Here is an 8,191-nt window from a genome sequence, read left to right as displayed (position 1 = left end):
AGCCTTTTCATTTTTAAAGATAGAAAGAATGAAAGTCACACAAGTGTTGAGGACTTTCCTTTATAGGGTTGCTATGAGTCGCCTACAACTCGACAGCACTTAACAGCAATAACATCAACATAGAGAGTGATCAGTTGGCCTAGTGGACAGAAAGTGATGCCACCAAGCCAAAGGTGGGTGACATTTAATCCGCGGCCCACTGGCCTGTTTTTCATTGTTTTTGTTCAAACATTCTTCTAGGTCGTATAACCCTAGTATGCCCACTTGCTGTACAGAGGTAACTTGTGGTCGCTGTGAAGTTGAACACTGTGACACTGATCAAATGCGATAATGGTTACCTATGGTGGACAGTGTTTGGTGGAGCTCCCCAATTAAAACAAGCTTGAAAGCAGGAGTGGCATCCACTTCCATAATAGCTTGCTTTGGGAAACGCTATGAACCTGGAGAAAGGACGAATGTCACACAAGAGTTGAGGACTTTCATTCATAGGGTCGCTATGAGTCACCTACGACTCGATGGCACTTAACAACAACAAAAACAGATATCCTTTTATTTTGTTGGTTTCCATACAAAATTAATATGCATTGTGTTTCATATACATTGTGTTTGACACATTCCTTCATTCACATTGCATTTCACATGATCATTCCTATACATTGCTCCTTATAAAACCAATCACCATTGATTTATGCTACTAAACAGATTTTGCTTAAGACAAATTCATAAAAATTTAGTCTTCATTTTCTTTGACAAGTTTTATAGTTTTGGCTCTGATGTTTACATTAATAGCCCATTTTAAGTTCATAAGTGGGTGTGATATGAGGAAGGACTCTATATTGACTCATTTGCATATACCATTTGGGTGTGCATATGGGCCAGCACAATTTATGCAAAGAAAACTTTATATTTTTTCCCTCCATTACCATGTCTTGGTACTCATAAAAAAATTGAAGGACCATAAACATAAGATTATTCATAAGCTTTATTTTTATTGTTTATACCACTATTTTAAAGATGTAATGATATTTGTTTTAATATATTTTAATGGAGCAAAGGAACACTCACTGGTTAAAATCAGGAAAGATGTGTGTCAAGGTTGTATACATTCTTCATACCTATACAGTTCGTTTGTGTGTTGAACAAAGAATTTTAAAAGCTAGACTCTATAAAAAAGTATGTAACATCAGGCTAGAAGGAACTCAACAACTTGTGTTATGCAGATGGCACAACCTTGCTTTCTGGAAGTGAGACTGTCTTGAAATCCTTGCTGCAGAAGATCAAGGAGTAAAGGCTTCAAGATATATTGCATCTGAATATCAAGAAGACAAAAATCCTCACCATTGGAATGTTAAGCAATATAATAATAGATGGAGAAAAGGTTGAAATTGTCAACAATTTCACATTATTGGATCTACCATCAACATTTTTGGTACCAGTAGTTAGCAGATAAGGAGACATATTGCACTGGGAACGTCTTCTGTCAGGGACCTCTCCATATTACTGAGGAGCAATGATGTAATTTTGAAGAGGGCTCCTTGGAATCAAAGATAGTGAAGAGAATGTTTATTGGAGACAAAGAAGGTGAAGCTTCATTTTACATACTTTGGGCATGTTGTTGTTCTTGTCATTAGGTGCCATTGAATAGAAAATTATTTATAGCAACCCTATGAACAACAGATCTGAACCCTGCCTTATCCTGTGCCATTCTCATGATCTCTGACATACTTAAACCCATCACTACAGTCACTGTGTCAATCTACCTAGTTGGGAGTCTTCCTCTCATTCATTGTCCTTCTACCATCCCAAGTACAATGTCCCTTTATAAGGAATAGCCTCTCCTACCAATATGCCCAAAGTATGGAAGACAAAGCTTTTTAATACCTTTGTCTTCAAGGAGCTGTCTGTCTGTACCTTCTCCAAGACATATTTGTTTGTTCTTTTGGCAGTCTATGAGATATTAAGTACTCTTCTCCAACACTACAGCTCAAAGATATCAATTTTTCTGTCATCATTATTCATTGCCCCCCTTTCAGATGCATAGGAAGTGATTGAAAAGACCATAGTCTAAATCAGGTGCACCTTACTCCTGAAACAGCATTATTACTCCTCTATAATTTGGAGAAGTCCCTGATTGCAGACTTTCCCATTGAAATACACCTCCTGATCTCCTGACTCCTGGTACAAAGAGTGTTGATTGTGAATCCAAGTATGATGAAGTCGTTGACAGTTTCAATCATTTCTCCATCTATCATGATGTTGCCTATTTGTCCAGTGGTAAGAACTTTTGTTTTCTTGATGTTGAGATGCAATCTATTGAAGACTGTATTCTTTGATCTTTGGCAGGAAGTGCTTTAAGTCCTTCTCACTTTCAGTAAGCAAGGTTATATCACATGCATAATATTGTGTTAATGAGTCATCCTCTGATCCTGATGCCATATTCTTCTTCAAAGAGTTCAACTTCTCAAATAATTTGTTCAGCATGCAAATTGAACAGTTTGGGAGAAAGTATATAACCCTGGAGTACACATTTCTTAATTTTAAACCATGTAGTATTCTCTTGCTCTGTTTATACAGGTCTAGGTCTAGGGTTCACATGAGCACCAATAAGTATTCTGGGATTCCCATTCTTCTCAATGTTAGCCACAATTTGTTATTATCCAAACAGTCCAATACTTTTTCCAATAAACCACAAATAGATATTCTTCTGATATTCAGTACTCTTTGCCAGAACCACAACTTAAGACATCAATTTTTCTTCTGTAATCCTTATTCCTCATCCAGCTCTCTGATGAGTAGTAAGTGATTGAGAAGGACATAGCTGAACCAGGCATACCTTAATATTCAAACTGACATAATTGTCTTTTTGGAGAAATCCTCTACAATGGACATGTCCAATGCAATATATCTCCTGATTTCATGACTGCTGATATCAAAGGTGTTGTTGATTGCTGATCTAAAAAAGATGAAATAATTGACAGCTTTGATCTGTTTTCTATCTATCATAATGTTAACTGTTGGCCCGGTGGTGAGGCCCTTTGCTTTCTTGATATTGAGATGTAAACCATTCCAAAGGCTGTAGTCCTTGATCTTCTGCAACAAGTGTTTCATACTCTTCTCAGTTTCAGCAAGCAAAATTGTGTAATCTGCACAACACAAGTTATTGATGAGTCTTCCTCCGATCCTGATGCCATATTTTTCTTCATAAAGTCTGGCTTCACAAATTATTTGCTCAGTATACAGATTGAATAGATATGGAGAAAAGATACAGCCCTGACACACAACCTTCCTGATTTTAAACCACACATGTTCCCTTGCTTTGTTCAGACAGTGCTTCTTGGTCTAGGTATAAATTTCATATTAGCACAATTAAGTGCTCTAGGATTCCAATTCTTCTCAATATTTGCAATAATTTTTTTATGATCCACGCAATCAAATGTGATGGTATAATCAATAAAATACAAATAGACCTTCCAGGATATGTACTGTGTATGTCACAGTGTTCAGCCTTCAGGAGACTTAGAATAATCTTATTCTATTATTTTTCAGTACTTTAAAGAGAGCAATTTTTTTCCATAATAACTGGATTATTTTCAAGGTAATTTTCCCAAAAATCTAGTATGTCAGATAAAGTGTTGATTATTATTATAGTTTTGTAGATTGGATTATTTGTTGCAGGAAATTAAGCAGTAGCTTGAAAGAGACAACTGTTACATGATAGAGAAGAAATTCAAATATCCTACCATTTAATTTGGCATTAAATATTGTACTCAGAAGACTTTTTTGGAAGTACAATGTTTTTATGGTTTAACCAGAAAATATCTGGGATTGAAGCTGTGTGGAGTAAATAAGCAGTCCATAAAAAATAAATAAATTCAGCTCTTCCCTTATTTCTTACCTCTTTCCTATTTATCTGAACTTGTCCTTTGATCTGAATTGTCCAATTGAATGTGGCAAAATGGATGTTGTGTAATTTCCAAAGCCACTTTAAGAGATTGCTAACTTTTATCTTAACATCTTAAAATGCTTCCTTCAATAACTCAGCTGTCATGCCATAAGACGAACATACATAGAAGAGAACCATGATCCTTTACTGGTAGCCCTAAGTTAGCTTCTCATCAATACCAACTACAAAAGGTTAAATCAACCAAGCTTGAAACCAAGTTAAACAAGAAATTACTCAACCAAGCCCAGTACCAAATTCTGGCCCACAGATTGATAACTAAACACAATGTTTGTTATTTAATGCCATAAAAATTTTAAGTGAATTATTACCTAGTAATAATTATTACATTCACACCCTAGTTACTATTAAATCAGTTCCAACTACTGACAACTCCATTTTTGTCAAAATAGAAGTGTGATTTGAGTATTAGGTAAAAGTAAATTTTTACACCTTTTTCCAAAGAACATCTGGATGAACTTGCATCAACTTTCTGATAGCAGCCAAGTATGCTAAACATTTTTGTCTGGTAGAGATGCGTACGTGGTAATAGATAGACTTAAAGTCTCAAGTATGGAAACACTGTTAAGCTATTATTTATGTGTAAATTGATAGGACTAAGGAAATGCATACACTTCCTACTTTATTCAAAATGAGTAAAGTTTTGTTTCTCAGTATCCTCCAAGAATGCCCATGGAAAGACAAGCACATTTATCCAAACATGCATCCTTGCACATACTCATCTATCCAGCATTTTACTGAGTAATCATTAAGTTACATGTTTTGTAGTCTGTTGTTGCAATTGAGTTGGAACCTAATCATAGCTGATGGATGCTCCTGTAGGTTTTCAGAGGTTGGAGGTAACTGTCGAACCTTCTCCTATGGAGTAGCTGGTGGATATGAACCACTAGGCTTTGGGTTGGTAACCCAATGCCCTTCTGACTATAGTACCAAATGAATAGAAAAAGAGTCTCTTGTTCTTACTTGATTGTATGACTATGGAGAGGGAACAGATAATGAAGTAAAAATTGACAAACAGGAAAGAATCAAGTGACAGGAGTGCTTAAAACAGAGAACATATTACTACAGGTTAAGGCATATCAGAGCTGCATGCTTGAAAGACTGTAAAGATTGTTCCTTCTATTTCAATTACTACTTCTACATAATACCAACCTCTTTCTACACCCATCAAGCACAAACACAGACATACACAAACACACACTCAGGGGGAAACATCTTCAAAAAGCTGAACATAGAAATTCCATAGGACTCACCTGTTCCATTGCTTGGAATATACCCCAAGAAAATGAGAACTGAAGCACAAATGGAAACTTGTACACCAACGTTCACAGCAGCATTATTCACCATTGTAAGAACATGGAAACAAGCCAAGATGTCCAACCTCAAACGAATGGAGTGAGAAGTTGTGGTATGTTCATACAGTGGAATATGACGCAGCACGCTGGAGCAATGATTTTGTAAATTACTACATAACTTGTGAGGGAGTGAAGGGCATTATGTTGAGTGAACTAATTCAGTCCCACAAGGACAAATACTGTATAAAACCATGATTGTAGAAAGAGTATGAGGATCCAAGGTGGGGAGAGGGGTGGAAATAGACGGGTAAGAATGGGGGGTAGAATGTTAATCATAGGGTTGCACAATTTGATGAGTGGGTAAGGTGAAGGAAATGTGAAGGATCTTTTGTGAAAAACAATGTATTCAAACTTTGTAAATAAATCAGAACAATTTTTTTTTAAAGTATAAACAGTTCTATTATATTCTTTTATTCTGTCTTCCTTGTATGCACGTGAATAAGATCCTATTATTCACAACATTAGATTTTAGGACAGATTCTGAAATTGTTTTTTATAACTATGAATGCAATACAATTCTTCCTCAATTTTTCATTCACAATGTAGATCATATTGTCTGATTCAAAGTGGCCCATGCCAATCCATCTCAGTTCACTGATGGCCTAGAATGTCACTCTTCTTGTGTTCCATTTCACTTTTTACAACTTCCAGTTTTCCTACATTTGTATTTTGTATAGTCCACATTGCAATTATTAATACTCGCTTGCAACTGTTTCCCCTAATTTTTTAGTGATTTCTCATCTAAGCTCTACCTCTAATACTATAGCTACATGTGTTCCTCTGTTGTTCATAAGGGGTTTTGTTGTTGTTTTTTTTAATTTGTACTAGTTTATTTACAAAATATAAATACATTGCTTTTCAGACCAGATTCTTCCAATTTCCCTCAATCCCACCCACTCATCAAATTGTACAACCCATAATAAATCCCTCCTCACATCTTCATCTCTCTGCTCCCACTTTCCCCTGCCCCCTTGGATCTTCGTACTCATTCTACAAAAATGGTTTTATACAATATTTGTCCTTGTGGGACCGAGTTAGTTCACTCAGAATAATGTTCTCCAGTTCTTCCCAAGTTAGGTAATAATTTACAAAATCATTGTTCCTGCGTGCAGTGTAATATTACATTGTATGAATGTACCACAATTTCTCAATCTTTACTTGTGTAGTTGGACATCTGGGCTGATTCCATGTTCTCGCAATGGTGAATAATGCTGCTATGAACATTGGTGTACAAGTTTCCATTTGAGGCTTAGTTCTCATTTTCTTGGGGTATATTCCAAACAATGGACTAGCTGGGTCATATGGAATTTCTATGTTCAGCTTTTTGAGGAAGTGCCAAACTGCCTTCCAGCATGGTTGTGCCATTTTACATTCCCACCAACAATATAAGAGTTCCTATCTCACCACATCCTCTCCAACATTTATTATTTGCTGTCCTATTAAATTTTGCCAGTGCTACTGGAATGAGATAATTATCTCACTGTGGTTTTAATTTGCATCTCTCTTATTGCCAGTGATTTGGAGTATTTCTTCATGTGTTTGTTAGCCATTTGAATAACTTCCTCTGTGAAAATGCTTTCCATATCTTTTAGCCATTTCTTAATTGGTTTATCATTCTTTTTCTTGAGGAGGCCCAGGAGTATTCTGTAAACTTTCATTATGAGACTTTTGTCTGAGCTTGTATTGACAAACGTTTGTTCCCAGTTGGTGGGTTTTCTTTTCACCCTGTTGGGGACAGGTTTTGATGGACACAGGGATTTAATCTTTAGAAAGTGCCATTCATCAATTTTATCCTCTTCAGATTGTGCATTTCTGGCTGTATTTGGCAGTTTCTTTATACCATAGACTATGGCTTCTAAGCTTGATCCCAGTTTGTCTCTTATGAACTTTATGGTTTTTGGACTTTACTCCCAGGTCTCTAATACATTATGGTGTGAGATCTGGATCCTGTTTCAGCTTTCTGCAGATAGCAGTCCGGTTTTGCCAGCACCATTTGTTAGAGATTGTCATCCTCCTCCCCCATTAGATAGCTTTGATTTCCTTGTCGAACAGCAGCTGACCATAACTAGCTGGATCTACTTCTGGGTTCTCAACTCTGTTCCACTGGTCTATATGCCTATCATTGTACCAGTATTGCTGTGTAGTAGGCTTTGAGGTCAGAGAATGTTCATGAGGTTTTGAAAGTCCTGTTATTTTGGAAATGAATAGCAAATCTTGCTTACTAGTCTGTCTTATTCTGGAAGCTCCACTGTAACCTGTCCACCATAGGTGACATTTTTAGTATTTGAAACACCAGTGGCATAGCTTCCAGCATCACAACAACGCACAGTACAGTAGACTCACAGAAAAGTGCTGTACTAGTAAGAGTAAGCAAAAATGAGCACCCAAAGTAACCCTTAGATATAAAGCAATTATTGTTGTTATGTGCCATCAAGTCACTTATAACTCCTCTGTGTAAAACAGCTCTGAACCCTGCTGTATCTTGAGCCAAGCTCATTGGCTCTGACATACCTACAACCATTATTCCAGTCACTGAGTGAATCCATGTCTTCTAGAGTCTTCCTTTCTTATGCTGTTCCTCCACCCTTCCAAGCATTATATCCCTCTCCAAGGACTGGTCCCTTCTTGCAACATGCCCAAAGTATGTTCAATGGATCTTCAAATTCCTTACCTCCAAGAAGCAGCCTGATTTCACCCTGTCTAGGATGAACTTGATTATTCTCCTTGAAGTACATAGTATATTAAGTACTATTCTCCAGAACCATAACTCAAAGACATAAATTATTCTGGAATCATCCTTTGTCCCTGTCCAGCTTTCTAATGCATAGCAAGTAATTGAGAAAACCATGACCTGAATCAGGTGCACCTTAGTCTC

Source organism: Elephantulus edwardii, unplaced genomic scaffold (assembly GCF_000299155.1).
Source record: "Elephantulus edwardii isolate Elephantulus edwardi_28Jun2011 unplaced genomic scaffold, EleEdw1.0 scaffold00092, whole genome shotgun sequence".
Classification (NCBI taxonomy): domain Eukaryota; kingdom Metazoa; phylum Chordata; class Mammalia; order Macroscelidea; family Macroscelididae; genus Elephantulus; species Elephantulus edwardii.
This window is presented reverse-complemented; position numbering follows the sequence as displayed.